Raw genomic sequence first — 16,324 nt, 5'->3', positions numbered from 1 at the left:
TTGGTTTGCAGGTGTAAGGAGCTAAACAAAGCATAATGGAATCTAATTTTATGATAACAATATTTTGAATGAAGACAGAGGGCATGCTTCAATAAGCTACGGAGAATGAAAATGAAGAAGAACAGAATGGCCGCAAATTGCGCTCCCAGGACGCAACTTGTGCTACTGTCTAGCTTGTGAGGCTGCAAGCATGGGCGCACATCAGTCCATGTATCAAATGGGATGACCATGACTTCCGTCCTAGTTCATAAAAGATACAAAAATTGGGATTTTCCTCCACATATAAACCAAATCTTAGAGTTACATTTACTAGGTGTTAAGTTCTCATTCAGAGCGGATTGAAGGTTTCATTCAAAGCGGATTTTGAAGTTTCTAATCATCACCCGAGCTGATTTCTTCATGAATTCATCAATCCCATCAACCATTGAAGATTCCACGATATTGATCAGCAGCGATTAAACTTCTCTGTAACCACCTAAGAGTGGACGGTTTGTTTATGTTAACTAGAACTCTGTTTAATCTAGTTATTTGTGGTAATTTTCATTAACTGAAGAATATTTTGGGTTTGATTAATTTAAACGAATAGTGTGTGTTGAAAATATCTCTGTTATCATTTTGATTTTCATATAAATTAATTATATATTAACCTCTATTAACACATATACTTAGTTCTAGAATTTAAACGAATCTTTTTAGGTTACTCTATATGATGCCATGATTAGCAGCGAACGCGTTCAATTGTTTGGTTCTAGTGGCTGTGATTCTTCAAACTTCAACCCAGAACCAGTGTTAATGCGTAGAACAATTCCTTTGAGAGAATAGTTAATTGTTTTTACCGTTATTCCAGCATATTGGAGTTCATTCATTAGTAATGCAGATGAAACTTCTGCAGCAAGATCAACAAGAGCCCTTGGTTTATGTACTTAAAGTTGGAACATACCACAAACATACAAATTATTTTTAAAGTTGACTAATTCCGAAAACAAACTATAACATGAAATTTAGAACACTCTTCTTGGATTATTATTAATCAGAGATGAATGCAACAAAATGTTAAATACAACTTTAAACAAATGTTAACTTACAAAGATTCATATTCAGCAAATACAACAGTAAACACCTTTCACTTCTCTTCCTCAACCCCTTTTTGACCTGACCATTTTTTAATTCTCTCTTCAGACATAGATGCCTGCAATTATATCCATAATATCCCCATTAAACTTTCGGTAAAAAAAATAAAAATCATATCAAAAGACTTATTAAATAACCGAAATTTGTTAGAAGTACCTCTTCCTCCCAGTTGGTTCTAACACAAATCGAAATCAAGATAATGGTTTGTACCACTGTTCCAGTTAACATGCCTATCCAAATACCCTGAAACAATTTTTTTTTGTTAAATAATAGATACACATACATGTTATTGTCAATAATGAGTGATGTTAAGATGAATGAGTATAAGTTCAGACCTTTACACCCAAATTGACTACAAATCCAAGAATGAGTCCAAAAGGAACTCCAAAGATGTAGTAACACGCGATATTAATAAGCAACCACAGCTTGCCATCCTGCTCCGATTGCCACCCCTACATTTTTCATATAAAATATTAACTAATAAGCTAAGATAGATGAAACTTATAATTATAATGAATTAGTGTTTTCGTTCTTTAAGTTTATATCAACTGCTAAATTATTTTTAGACTACAAAATTACGGAATTCATCCTTTATATTAATATGTTGTTACAATTTTTGCATTTGTAATGAACACTAAAACTGTCTGTTAAATCCAATAATGTGTAACAGCAGATATTATGTATTATATGTATGTTACACATAACTGAATTTAACAGACATATCTATTGTTCGCTAAAGCAAACCAAACAATATATTAGCATCAAGGATGATTTATGTAGTTTTGTAGTTAAAGGACAATTCATGCAAGTTGATATAAATCTAAAGCAAAAAAAAAGCATACTTTACTCGAATAATAATAATAATAATAATAATAATAATAATAATAATAATATTGAGAATCGTTAATTGTAGTTTTGACCCTGTGTTAAACTCGAAACACAGGATTCAACACCATGGTGAATTTTTCACTGGTATGACCCTTACGGTGGTCGTTTTTTTGCAATTCGAATTTCCGTCAAGTAAAATGGTTGGTGATTGCCAAAATAAAGGAAAGAAATGTCACCTAATATAATAATAGTAATAATAATAATCTTACTACCAACAACAAAAAATTCTTTATTTATCATAATCATTATCATTATCATTATCATCATCATCACCTCAATCTTTCATCATCATCTCACCTTTATTCATCATCATGATGTCATCTGCTATCAAAACCCAAACACACACTCTCAAGTTTCTTCAATCTGGGAACAATCCACCAAACGAAACCCATCAACACCAACAACAATCCTCACCAATATCAACAACCCACTTCAATTCACCATCGCTATCCGCCATTCCGACCCCAATCCAAAACCCTAACCCTAACCCAAACCCTAATCCTTAAATTTAAAACCCTAACAACCTCAATCACTAACACTGCATTCTCGGCTTTAAAATACAAAGAAAAGAAATGATAATATTGGATAGGGGAAGAAAGAAAAAGAAATTGTAGGAAAGAAAAGAAAGTGTTAATTACATTCTTGAGTTAGATAGGAAGGAAAAGAAAGTGTTAATTACATTCTTGAGTTAGATAGGAAGGAAAAGATAGGAAAAAAATTGTAAATTTACAATCATGTCCATATTATTGAGTTAGATAGGAAGGAAAAAATAGGGTAAATTAGTAATATTACACATGACTATAAACTTTCCTTCCAAATCAGATCATATGTGGCTGGAAAGTTTTAGAGGAAAAAAATCCTAAGTTTTCTTTTCTTTTAATGAAAAAACTTAAGAATGAAAAAAGGAAAATTTTCTTATTTTTTCTTTCCCAAAACCTTAAATAAAAAACTCACTTCCGATTTCCCCCAAAACCCCTTTGAAAGCAACAACTTTGATCTGAACCCTAACCCTAATATTAAACCGGGGAAGGTGGTAGTGGATGTGGAGTTGGTGGGGGTGGTGATGGAGTGGGTTGGAGGATGAAGATGGGAATTGGGGCAGAAGCATTGAGGGTGAGCGTGAGTAAAATTGCCGCCTTGCTGGATTTAGGGTATTCAGATCTGTGTCCAACATTGCCGCCTCCTTCCACTCCCTCATCCTTATTTGATGTAAGGAGGCGATGGACCGATGGTGGTTCTAGAACTAATGCCAGTAGTTCTTTTGGGTTTCTGTATGTTATGGATTGTGTTGCCAATTTAGTTATTTTTAAGTTTTTTTTAATTATTATTATTATTTATTGAGGGTGGTATGGTCTTTTCATAAGAATTTTAACTAAAGTGAAAGTCCTAATGAAGAGGTAGGTCCCAGCAGAGCCCAGTTGGACCCGCAAGACTCACCTCAAAGAGGGACGTCTGCGCAGTTGAACCCGCAAGACTCACAGGGACGTCTGCGCAAAGGCTAAACTCGCAAGACTCACCTTGAAGAGAGACGTCTGCGCAGAAACCAACTGGATCCGCAGGACCCACCATGCTCAGAGACGTGACGTCCTTACGCGCAGTACGCAAGCTGTTCCCGCAGGAAAAGCCTCCCAATGGTCGACGTACTCTGCCTGTTCCCGCAGCAACGGATACTAGCCATCAGGGAAGGCTACCCGCGCAGCAAGGCTACACGCACAAGGCACTTAACTCTTAAATAATTCAGTAATGTCACCTGAAGAAGGAGTGAGCAAGCCGGGAATACTCCCGCACAAAGCCGGGAAAACTCCCGCCCAAATAAGCCAGTCCGTACGCTACTGGAGGATCTTTTGTACTGTACCTGACGAGGTATGGACAAAAGATCTGACCAAAGCTGCGACAGCTCACTGACAACAGTACAACGAGCAGCATGCTCTATTACTTAATGTCACTATCAGCCGCTGCCTACTCACCAACCTGTCGTAGCACGTGCATAGCCTGCAGTTGGTGGAAAAGGAATAGTACACAGCCGCTGCCTACCCACCAACCACCAGCATGGCATGTGCGTAGCCCACAGTTGGCAGAACAGGAATACTATTCAGCCGGCTGTACCTTCTTGGAAACCTACCTTCGGCTATAAATACTCCAACACCTTGGAATGGTATACACATTATCTTACATTATCTGATATCTCATTATCTTATCTTCTCTAGCAATCTCTTAATATACACTTATATTCAAGAGCAATCTAGTCTGATTCTCACGCCGGAGGGTGGTCACAAGGAGGTACCCCCCCCCTTCTCAGTGACGAGCTCACGGTGTCTGTTTTGCAAGTCATCAGAAGAACCATCTTTGCCGGACATAACCCCTCATAGGAAACATCTATTTAACCCCTAGATTATCCGTAATCTGCCCGGGGTCAATTAGTGTTTCTTCATTGGCGCCATCCGTGCATAAAAGCAAGAACTAATTTTCAGTTTTTTCAAACTTCTGGAAAGATGGTTAAGGTTACTCCGTTGCCAAAGCCAGCGAGTGACCAAGAAATCCCGGTAATCACAATCCCAGCTACTGGGAGGAACACCGGCGATCACACAAATTTTACGAACACTACCCCGGTTACCCGAGCCAGGGCAAGTGCAGTAAACAATCATCCCCTGGGATTCATTGATACCCAGGCGGAAAGACGACAGACGAGGTTCCCCTACCAAACACTTGATCAAGTTAAAGCGTGGGCGGAAGCACGTCAGAAAGAATTCCAAGCTGAGTTGGACGAACGCTTACGTTCACTCCAACAGGCTGACGAATTCGGAAGCACTCGACAGCAGCTCAACACGAGCAGTGAGTGCGAGTACTCGGACGATGATCGGGAGGAATCCGACACCGACGTGAACCCTCGCCATAGGGCAAAAGGGAAGCGTAAGGAAACGGACTTCCAACCGAGAAGGCATTTCGGAGAAACCTATAAACCAAGGAATGCGGCGGGAAACCCGCGTGACTTCTCCAAAACCTTCAGACCAACTGCTGCAAATGCGGGAACGTCTAAATTTGCAAGGGACATTGCGGAAGCAATCGCCCCGAAAAGTGCCAAACAAATGTCCAATATAGGCACATATGATGGTATATCTGACCCGGACGATCACTTGAACAGATTCATAGCGGGGGCAACCGTCAGCAACTGGACGGAACCCACGTGGTGTTATATGTTCCAGATGACGCTGGTTGGAGCAGCCAGAGCGTGGTTCGACCGTCTACCGGTCCACCACATCTACGATTGGGCAGACTTCCAACAGAAGTTCAACCAACATTTCAGCCAACAAAGAAAGTATACCGAAGAGCAATGGACAATCCTCAATTGCATTCGAGAGGAAGATGAATCTTTGCTTGACTTCATCACTCGCTTCAACTCACAGAAGCTAAGTCTGGGCAGTATTAGCGAAGATCTTGTTCGCGCTGCTTTCATCCAAGGCGCGAAAGACCCAGAGCTCATCCGCACCTTAACGGGTAAAGATGGCATGCCATCCACATGGGATGCCATCATGACAGCAGCTAAGCGCTTCGCGGAAACAGAAAAGCAACTGGGTAGAGATCTTCCCCAAAGCACAAACCTCTACACCCAGAAAAGAAGAGAAAACAATGTCCTTACCGCCCGACTAAACAAAAAGAGGAAGCTAGGCATTTGGCAGTCAAGGGTAAACTTTGACACCTCATCCGGCTCGCACCCTCGGTTAGGCAGAAAGGATAACATGCAGTCGTCGAACCGGAACCCCCGGTGGACGCCGCTCACCAAAAGCGTCACCGAGATTTTCGACACCGAGAGGCTCCCATGGCCAAAGGCTCCAATAATCCGAGAGCGTCACAACGCTGATCAGAGCAAATTCTGTGACTTCCACAGGACAAAAGGCCACACCACCGACGAATGCATAGACTTGAAAGACATCATCGAGACATTCGTCAGAGATGGAGAACTCGCACACCTCGTGGCGTAAAGGATGCTGAGCAGGCCAACGCGTGTAGAACCCCAGTTGGGAAAAACACGAAACTGCAGCAACAATGTTGGAGACTACATACTGCGTAAACAACGAGATTCCGAACCAAGTGCATATCGGCTCGATGGCACTCCCATCCAAACAACATGGAAGGAAGCTCAATTACACAGTCTGCATGTAAATCAATTCCAAACTTGTAAAAGAAAAGGCCCAGAGCCACTTCTAATGGAAATGATTCTCCTTATCACATTGACGCTGATAATCTTACATTTATACTTATGAACTTTCCACACTGATATGCCGGTCTTCACCGCATACATAAGTGGGGAAGTAAGTCGTTGCATGTGGAAGGCGGCAAAACCCGCATAAACACAAAAAAACGGCAAACCTTCACGCAGGTCAGTCATAGATGGAAGTTCGGTCATCCCACTAAATGAAAGTGCCGGTCCTACCCGCACAAATCATGATAGAGGAAACCGAACTAACCTATTGACAACCGCGCGTCGAACGGTTAATTTATTCAAAACACTGATATGCCGGTATTCACCTCATAAATAAGTGTGAAAAGTCGTTGCGTGTGGACGGCGGCAAAACCCGCATAAACACAAAAAACGGCAAACCTTCACGCAGGTCAGTTATAGGTAAAGTTGGGTCATCCCACTAAATGAAAGTGCCGGTCCTACCCGCACAAATCATGATAGAGGAAACCGAACTAACCTATTGACAACCGCGCGTCGAACGGTTAACTTATTCAAAACATTGATATCCCGGTATTCACCGCATAAATAAGTGTGAAGACATCGTTGCGTGTGGACGGCGGCAAAACCCGCGTAAACACAAAAACCGGAAAACCTTCACGCAGGCCAGTCATAGGTAAAGTTTAGTCATCCTACTAAATGAAAGTGACGGTCCTACCCGCACAATCATGATAGAGGAAACTGAACATTAACCTATTGACAACCGCGCATCGAAAGGTTAACTTATTCAGAACACTTAGAAAATCTCTTAAGGAAAAATGAGGAAAACCTCCACGCAGGTCAGATATAGGTAAAGTTTAGCCATCCTACTAAGTGAAAGTGACGGTCTTACCCGCACAATCACGAAAGAGGAAGCAAAACTTTAACCTATTATCTGCCACGTTGAAAGGTTAACTTATCCAAAGTACTTAAGAAATTGCTAAGTTAAACTAAAATATGCACAAGCGAATCATATATTGTTTATGCGGCAAAACAAGTGCCAAATTAAACTATAATATGCATGAGCAAGTCGTATAACGTTTATAAAGCAAGAGTGACGGTCCTATCCGCACAAAAGATTTATATTCCATAAAAATTCAACTGTTACAAGAATGGCCGGGTATCTACCCGCCTACAAGAATATAAATCTATACAAAGACGTAAATCTATCCTAACAGTGGGAAGGGATTTAAAAGATCAAGCTTCAGGGCCACTCCCTCCAAACCCACTTGTACCCGCACCATCAGTTGGCTGTGGCGGTTCAAGGAAGGTCTTGAGAATGGTTAGCCCATCATCAGCAGCAGCAACTTCGTTCACCTTCTCCACCACCGGGTGCGAGAAGGCGGCATACTGGTTCACTGCTTGGTCATATACAGCTTCAGTATCCACATCATATAAAGGGAAGTTGGAAGGCGGGATGCCCTTCTCAACGAACCCTAGACCAAGCAGGAAGCCAGCCTTTTCCCCATCCTCATGAGAAGCGTTGAGGGCTGCGCTCATGGCATCGTCATATGATGTGTCCGTGAAGACCCGATGCACAACCTACAAAACAAAAATACAAGTATCAAAACCTTTTCTAAGTACAAAGAAAAGCGTAAAGATATTATGAAGCTATGCATACCTGCGACAACGCTTCTCGTAGAAGCCATTCCTTGGTGACCAGAGCCTCCTGGAGGGCAGCTTGAGCTTCATTACGGGAGCGTTCGGCTTCGTTCTTTGTAAGGTTGGCAAGCAACACATCTTTGGCTGCAGCCTCTTCGACGCCCTTTAGCTTACGCTCAGTATGGTCAAGCACCCCCCTCTGGTCCAAGATCTCTTGGAGCTTCTTGGCATCTTCCATGGCCAAGGCATCATGAGCCTGCTGGAGCCTCTCTAGTTTGGCTTTGAGCTCCTCATTCTCGGCGCGCAGAGGCTCCGCAACAGCTTCAGCCTTGGTGGCCCTCTCGGTTGCGTTCCGCGCAGTTTCCTTAGCCAACCGAAGCTGTTCGTTAACAGCTTGGGTAGCCTTGGAACGGGCCTCGAGACGGGCCTGAACTTCAACCTCAAGGGCCTTGAAGGCCTTCTCCTTCTCCGCAGCAACGGCAGAGAGTCTCCCGTTCTCCTCCCGGATAGCCCGCGCCTGAGCTACTTCTTGGATGCGAGCCGCCTTTAACTTGTCGTTTTCACGACAAAGCAACTCGACGCGCGGCTGCATCCGGGCAAGGAGAATCCGGAGCTCGTTTGTCAGCTTACCCTCCTGGTAGCTCGACATAGCTTCCCCCAGCGCCCCACTTGGAGCGGCGTGGCGCGCCCACTCGACGCAGTCCACAGCCGTCCGAAGGGTTGTTCCTCGGCGGATGTTCCAACGTGGAACATACACTTCATTGGAATCCGACACTGTAAAAACAAGAAACAGTTAGGAAAAGATGAGATAAAAAAAATAAAAAAATAAAAAATAACAGGCCAAAATAACCCTACGCACCTGTAGGGTCGATGACAGGCCTGTAGCCGCCAAACCCATCACCCGAACCTAACGGATATCCATCCAAGAGGTCAGGCAGATGGGAAGGAGGCAGAGATTGGCTAGAAGCCCTAGACATACCTGCTGAACCGGCCGGGGGCGAGGTGGTCACCGGTGCCGGAGGCACGGTTGAAGCCGCCGTCGTAGAAACCAACGGAGGTGAACTCACCGGAGGTGAACTCACAACCGTGGTCGCCGCTGCGGAAGAACCCGCAGAAAATATCACCGCCGGCTTAGTGAAGGATTCCGTGAAGATCGCACTGACAGCCGGCGGGGATGATGTTACAGTTGGAACAGTTGCCTCAACCGAGTGAGCAACTGAACCAACACTCGAAACAGGCGCGGCCGCCTGGGTCGTTGCCTCGGGTAGGTTGACCAAACCTACCGTCATGGGTCCAGAGGTGCTCCTCCCCGCATCACTTTGGAATGCAGTTGCATCCACGCCTGCATGAAGACAAGTTAGTTAAATATAATGGCGGAAGGATATGCAGTTAAAGTAAATGAAAATTACACTTACGAGTCCTCTTGAGCTTGAAGGTGCGAATAGGCGGGGACGAACCCGATGGAGCCGGCCTCTTCACGCCGGTCACCGTCGTACTAGGCTGCCCGGAGGTGACAGCTGTCTCAACCTCCGGAACAGTGGTCTCATCACTACTAGGGTTCCCCGCCACCTCTTCACTCTCGGTCTCTGACTCTGACTGATTCCCCTGATCGGCAGTGGAGGCAACCTTCGCCTTACCCTTCCCGCCAGCAGCCTTCTTCTTCCGCGTGAAGAAAGGACCATCTGCGGATTCCTCATCAGAAAATGGCAAAATTAGAGGAATTCCAGCAGAGGTTTGAGCATTGACAGGGCGAGGGTTAAATAACTCCTTACCTGGCCGCATGGCGCTCAGAATCGGGTGGCCCGGCGGGTAGACCTCCACAAACCGATCCGCCGTTTGCTCCAAGATGGGCAACTCGTTCTCATCAAGAGCACGGGTACCCATCCGAGCGGGACCACCAGCTTCCCGCGGATGCAGGAGCGATTGTAGGTCGTTTCCCTCTGAAAACAAAAGAAAAACAGTTAGAAGAAAACTTTAAATCAGCAAAGAAGATGAAGCATACCGTAAGGGATAGAGTTCAAACCGTATTCAAGGATGATGGGAACCTGTGGCGCCTCCGCCCCAACATCCTTCCACACCCGGCTCATCCCGATCATCACCATCCCGGACTCCGCAAAGCGGTAAACCGGAGACTGGACCCGGGAAATCTTGGAGAACCATTCCGCCTCCTCGTAGTTGAAGGCGTGAAGGTTCGGGAGAGCTCTCCCGTTCTTGAACGTCATCGCTATGGGGACGACGCGAGCGGAGATATAGAAGAACTCCCGCTTCCAAGACCGAAGACTGCGCTCGGTAGCGCAGATCTTCAAACCCTTGATCCGAGTGACCAAGGTATACCACCCCTGGATGCACCTCCAGGAATAGAAGGTCATCAGGCGGTCGACATGGGGCTCCACGCCCAGAATGAGGCACACCCAGTCAAAATGGCGAATCTTGGCGATCGCCAATGGGTGTACCTCCGTCAGATGTACACCGTGTCTCTCCAAAACACGGTACACAAACTTCGTCAATGGGAACCTGAGATTCCCATAAACGAAGAATGCGGCATACACCCCTATCTTGCCCTTGGGGGCATCGTACACCGTCTGATGAGGCTTAGGAAACTCAGGCTCGAGCATGAACTTCCTAACAATGTACTGGTACAGGTCGACGGTAAGAGCACACTGGCACTCACCAGCAGTACTCTTATCGTCCTTATCAGAAGCAGACGACGGATTCTCGGCATACACGTCAGACTCCTCGGCGGTAGCCTCAAGATCATGAACGGAAGACATGTTTTGAATGTAAAGAAGAACGATTTCAGGAGAATGCTCGACAGAAAAGTTAGAGTATTCGCCGGAAATCGTTTAGAAGAAGAAGAGAGGTGAAACTGTGAGTTGAGATGCAACCTCTCCTCCCTTTATATACTCATCGCAATGAATGCGATGAATTTAATGCGGAAGAGAGAGGAAAACGCTGGTGCAATGAAACTATGACACGTGGAAAAAGCAAGCTGGCAACAGCTGTTGACAGGACGCGTGCCGTAAACTTCGCGGCCACGCGCCCGAAAACTCGCGCCCACGCGCCTGAAAAAGCATCTGGAATGACCATATACTGTCACGTCGCCATAACTTCCTGCACGTCCTGACACTGTCAGAAGAAACCGTCGGACGACGTTTCAACAGTTTGGACTGTTCTTATCCTTTCACCAACTCTTCAAATTTCAAAAAGATTCAAAAGTAAGCGGGACTATACCCCTTACCTTGGCAACCAAGTAACTATAAGACAGGTGCTGGTACACTGTAAAGGCAAAACCCTTCACATACTTAGCACCTGCAGGGAATTGAAGCCAAGAATACCTCGGTAACCAAGTAACTATAAGACGGGTGCGGGTACAGTGTCAAGGCAAAACCCTTCACATACTTAGCACCCGCAGGGAATTGAAGCCAGGAATACCTTGGAAGTAAAGTAACTATAAGACGAGTGCGGGTACAGTGTCAAGGCGAAACCCTTCACATACCTAGCACTCCGCAGGGAATTGAAACCAAGAAGGATCTTCTGGGTCATGCTTGCGGAAACGGGAATAACATCCCCGCATTGCGGGAACGTCGAGAACTAAATTGTTTGAAGCTCCATGATGGAATTGGTTGTTTTAACATAATTGATCACTATGTTCAAAACTACCAAAACCTCATGGAGAATCTACACAACTGGAACTCAACGCTCCTGACTTGAGAGGAGGTTACAGACCTACCCGCATCATACCCAAAGATCAAGCAGAAAAGTCAGGAATTTCTGCACGTGACATTAGGACTTCCGCGGGAAGAATCCCCATGGAAAACCTTAAAACTAAACCCTTTTCAAAACCCTTTGCTTAAGTCCAAAAGTTCACATTACTTATTAACAATTCATGAGAAGAACATTGGACTGGGGGACTTGAAGAGGTAGGTCCCAGCAGAGCCCAGTTGGACCCGCAAGACTCACCTCAAAGAGGGACGTCTGCGCAGTTGAACCCGCAAGACTCACCTTCAACAGGGACGTCTGCGCAAAGGCTAAACTCGCAAGATTCACCTTGAAGAGAGACGTCTGCGCAGAAACCAACTGGATCCGCAGGACCCACCATGCTCAGAGACGTGACGTCCTTACGCGCAGTACGCAAGCTGTTCCCGCAGGAAAAGCCTCCCAATGGTCGACGTACTCCGCCTGTTCCCGCAGCAACGGATACTAGCCATCAGGGAAGGCTACCCGCGCAGCAAGGCTACACGCACAAGGCACTTAACTCTTAAATAATTCAGTAATGTCACCTGAAGAAGGAGTGAGCAAGCCGGGAATACTCCCGCACAAAGCCGGGAAAACTCCCGCCCAAATAAGCCAGTCCGTACGCTACTGGAGGATCTTTTGTACTGTACCTGACGAGGTATGGACAAAAGACCTGACCAAAGCTGCGACAGCTCACTGACAACAGTACAACGAGCAGCATGCTCTATTACTTAATGTCACTATCAGCCGCTGCCTACTCACCAACCTGTCGTAGCACGTGCATAGCCTGCAGTTGGTGGAAAAGGAATAGTACACAGCCGCTGCCTACCCACCAACCACCAGCATGGCATGTGCGTAGCCCACAGTTGGCAGAACAGGAATACTATTCAGCCGGCTGTACCTTCTTGGAAACCTACCTTCGGCTATAAATACTCCAACACCTTGGAATGGTATACACATTATCTTACATTATCTGATATCTCATTATCTTATCTTCTCTAGCAATCTCTTAATATACACTTATATTCAAGAGCAATCTAGTCTGATTCTCACGCCGGAGGGTGGTCACAAGGAGGTACGCCCCCCCTTCTCAGTGACGAGCTCACGGTGTCTGTTTTGCAGGTCATCAGAAGAACCATCTTTGCCGGACATAACCCCTCGTGGGAAACATCTATTTAACCCCCAGATTATCCGTAATCTGCTCGGGGTCGATTAGTGTTTCTTCACCTAACTAACAGAGGATTCCAATTGAAAAAAAATGATAACCCCAGGGCAGCACGAGGTTGAATCAAGCGTTTTGGGTTTCACCACAGGGGTCAAAGCTGTAATTAACTCTATTGAGAATTAAATACATACCGGAAAGTGCGGGTTGAATATTGTTAATGATGAGGCAAAGTGCTAGCAACGGAGTAAGAGCATAAACAACTTGTTGAACTTCTAAACTATTGGAAAATATGGGGGGATACTGATGCCGTAAAGTGCGGGATACACTTTCCATATGCCGTAAAATGCCGTAAACCAAGACAAAATTCATTAAAATATATACAAAAAATAATAATAGGACTAACCATATGGAAAGTGCATCGACAGCAATTTCAGCATTCTTTAGATACCCTGCAAAGAGTATCAACGCCATAAAATACCATGCTTCCAAACTGCATCACATCAGTTATTATGAAAAATTATCTAATAATTAGAAAACTACCAAATCTATGATTTAACCATTAATCACATGCATATTAGGTAAAAAGGGTAATTCACGTACCAAATCATGATAGCAGACGTAAACGAAAGTTTAACAAAATCCCAAAGATTACTAAAAGCAGCGCAACTAAAACCAGACCATGCTCGACCACAAGCCCCACTAAGAATATAGACCATCTGAGCCACCACGATGAACCACCACGAAAAGTTAAGCACAATGGCTGCACCCCACAGCCCCCACCCCAACTTCAACATAAAAAGCCAACTAAAGAACGCATGAAGAACCAAAGCCGCACCTGATACGACCGACATCACCATAATCTTACTCTGAGCTTGCAAAAACTTAGCGATCGGGTAATTAGCGGCGTAGGCAAACAACTGTGGGATCATCCACAATGCCATCTTTCCCGCTAATTGTGATATGGGTTCGGTTTGACCGATGAGAAGGAGAAAGGGAGTTGCAAAGATGTAGAAAAACATCATAATGAGACCGGTGACGAATAATATTATCCAGGAGCGTTGCATATAGATCCCTAACAAGTCCAACTGACCTGCTCCATATGCCTGACCACATAACGTCTCCAATGCGCTCCCCATTCCAAGCTAATAATAATTTATGAACAAAAATTAGGTTAACTAAGAAAACTAAAAAGAAAAACAATACACACACACACATATATATAGGTAAGGTTAAAATGAAAACCCATTTGAGTTGTGAAAACCCGCGAAAACCATATGTAACATCGTTTTTTTTTTGTTTTTTCTTGTTACATGTAATATATGTTGTAACATTTAATACAAAACATCGAAACATCAAAAAAAAATGTTTTGCTATTTTTTAACATATTTTTACTAATTTTTATATATGTGTTTAGGAGAGAAAAAAGTTATATTTATATTTACATTTTTTATTCACTTTAATTATGAACCACAAGATTTAAACATTAATTAAAAACATGTGGTTGAGAATGTGTTTCTAGAGTTTTCACAACTCAAGTGGGTTTTCATTTTATACTTACCATATATATATATAGGAGAAGTATAGTTTGAAAACCCTCTTGAGCTGAGAAAACTCGTGAAAACCATATGTAACATCGTTTTTTTTTTTGTTAACATGTAATATATGTTGTTACATTTAATACAAAACATAAAAAAAATGTTTTGTTATTTTTTTTACATTTTTTAGTAATTTTTATATATGTTTTCAGGAGAGAGAAAATGTAAATAAACTTTTACATTTTTTATTAAGTTTAATTGTGAACCACAGGATTTAATCTTTAATTAAAAACATGTGGTTGGGAATGGATTTCTAGAGTTTTCACAACTCAATTGAGTTTTTATTCTAACCTAACCCTATATACATATATAGAGGGGAGGGATATTTTGAAAACCATATTGAGATTTAAGAACTTAAGAACTCGATTCTTGGCCACACATTTAATTAAATAGATTGGAATATGTTGTTGAGATTAAACCTGACCAAAAAGTCAAAGTAGGAGAGAGAATAAATATGTAATTGATTATATAAATTTTTACGTCCGTTACACAAGTGTAAAAAGTCGACTCGGTGCGTAAAAAATTATGTAATTTTTTTACGTATATGTAAACTACATATGTTACGCATGTGTAAAAAAAATCGTTACAATGAGTTCTTTCGAGTTCTTAAAACTTAAAGAGGTTTTCATTTAAAATCTCCCCTCTATCTATCCATCTATCTATATATAAATATATATGGAAATCAAGTTCGCTGATAGCTCATGTTGATAACAAAACTAAAACATTTTTTCACATAATTTAAAAAAAAAATACTAACCAGAATCCCAAAGGAAAATCCGGCGATGACCGAGTTTTCAATGGAGAAAGCGGCGAGGTCGAGAGTTCCAACGTGACCAGCGAACGTCTGAGTGATGGCGCCAAGTGAGTACTGACAAACAGAAGTGAAAATCATAGGGGCAGCAAGGTACCATAGCTTCTTGGATTCGGCCACGAATTGGGTGTAGAAGTCGTTTACTCCGTTGATCGGAGGGATATCGTCAGCGTTGCCGGTGAAGTGAGCAGCGGGGATGATTCTGTGTTCGTCTCCATTCAATTATTATACTCAGATACAGGCATTAGCAGCTTCGCATCCAATTATATATATGCGGAACCTCTCCTACCTACCCTTCATCGTTCATGGAAAATGATGCTTATAAAATGAAACTAATACAGCTGTTTATATCAACATATTTATATAATATACAGTCGAGTTTCTCGCGTTGAGTATTCTATAATTTTCCATGTCAACAGTCAATATACTAGCTTTTAATTTTCCAGCTATCTATATCAATATATTTATATAATATACAGTCGAGTTTCTCGCGTTGAGCATTCTATAATTTTCCAGGTAACTGTCAATATACATACTATAGCTTGTAAATTTCAGAAAAAACTTAACATTAATAATAATTTATGCTATAATTGCTAACAACTAATACTGGTTTATACAACCAAGAATATATAGTATAACAAACAATTCACTTTGTTTGCTCATTTCACACAGTTATCTATTCATTATGCTTTTATTGTTTTGAAACATATAATAATAAATTAAATTCGGAGATATACATACTAGAGTAAGATTAACAAAACTGTTATGGTATATATTACAATGTTACATAAGGTTTCAATATATATATATATATAAAGGAGCCCTTATATTGTGGTACCAATTATGCAACAAACATGGTAAGGAAATAATATGTAACGGCTAGTTAACAGAGAAATAATGATAATATCTTTTACTCTCTATCAATTTGGAGCATGTAAATCTACAATGCCCAACTTGTCAACTAAGGTGCGGAAGCGGTTTGTTTCCGACGGCTTGGTTAATAGGTCGGCAAGTTGCATCTTTGTGTCAATTTTCATGGGTAACGAATGAAACAGAAGCGAATAAAGCATTTGATAATGAATGAGTGAAAGGAACAGTCTAGCGAATGAGCTTAGAGAATGAGAAATTTCTAACGAATGCGAATGTGATGAATGATGAATGAAGATAGTGAATGAATATGA

The 16,324-nt window shown here is 42.7% G+C and overlaps 1 pseudogene across 1 annotated transcript; it reads right to left on the bottom strand.

Moving 5' to 3' along the window:
• Positions 1–1,076: 1,076 nt before the first annotated feature.
• LOC143587301 (protein DETOXIFICATION 31-like) lies at positions 1,077–15,361 on the bottom strand (annotated as a pseudogene). Its single transcript, XR_013144861.1, has 6 exons — positions 15,090–15,361; positions 13,338–13,879; positions 12,929–13,227; positions 1,467–1,583; positions 1,288–1,374; positions 1,077–1,189 (listed from the first exon to the last, which is right to left on the bottom strand). The product of XR_013144861.1 is annotated as a protein DETOXIFICATION 31-like (transcript).
• Positions 15,362–16,324: the final 963 nt, after the last annotated feature.

This window comes from Bidens hawaiensis, unplaced genomic scaffold (assembly GCF_021521415.1).
Source record: "Bidens hawaiensis isolate Kalapana, Puna unplaced genomic scaffold, B.hawaiensis_p1.1 tig00035441_1, whole genome shotgun sequence".
NCBI lineage: Eukaryota > Viridiplantae > Streptophyta > Magnoliopsida > Asterales > Asteraceae > Bidens > Bidens hawaiensis.
The sequence above is the reverse complement of the archived record's forward strand: the minus strand, read 5'-3'. Positions and strand labels throughout refer to the sequence as shown.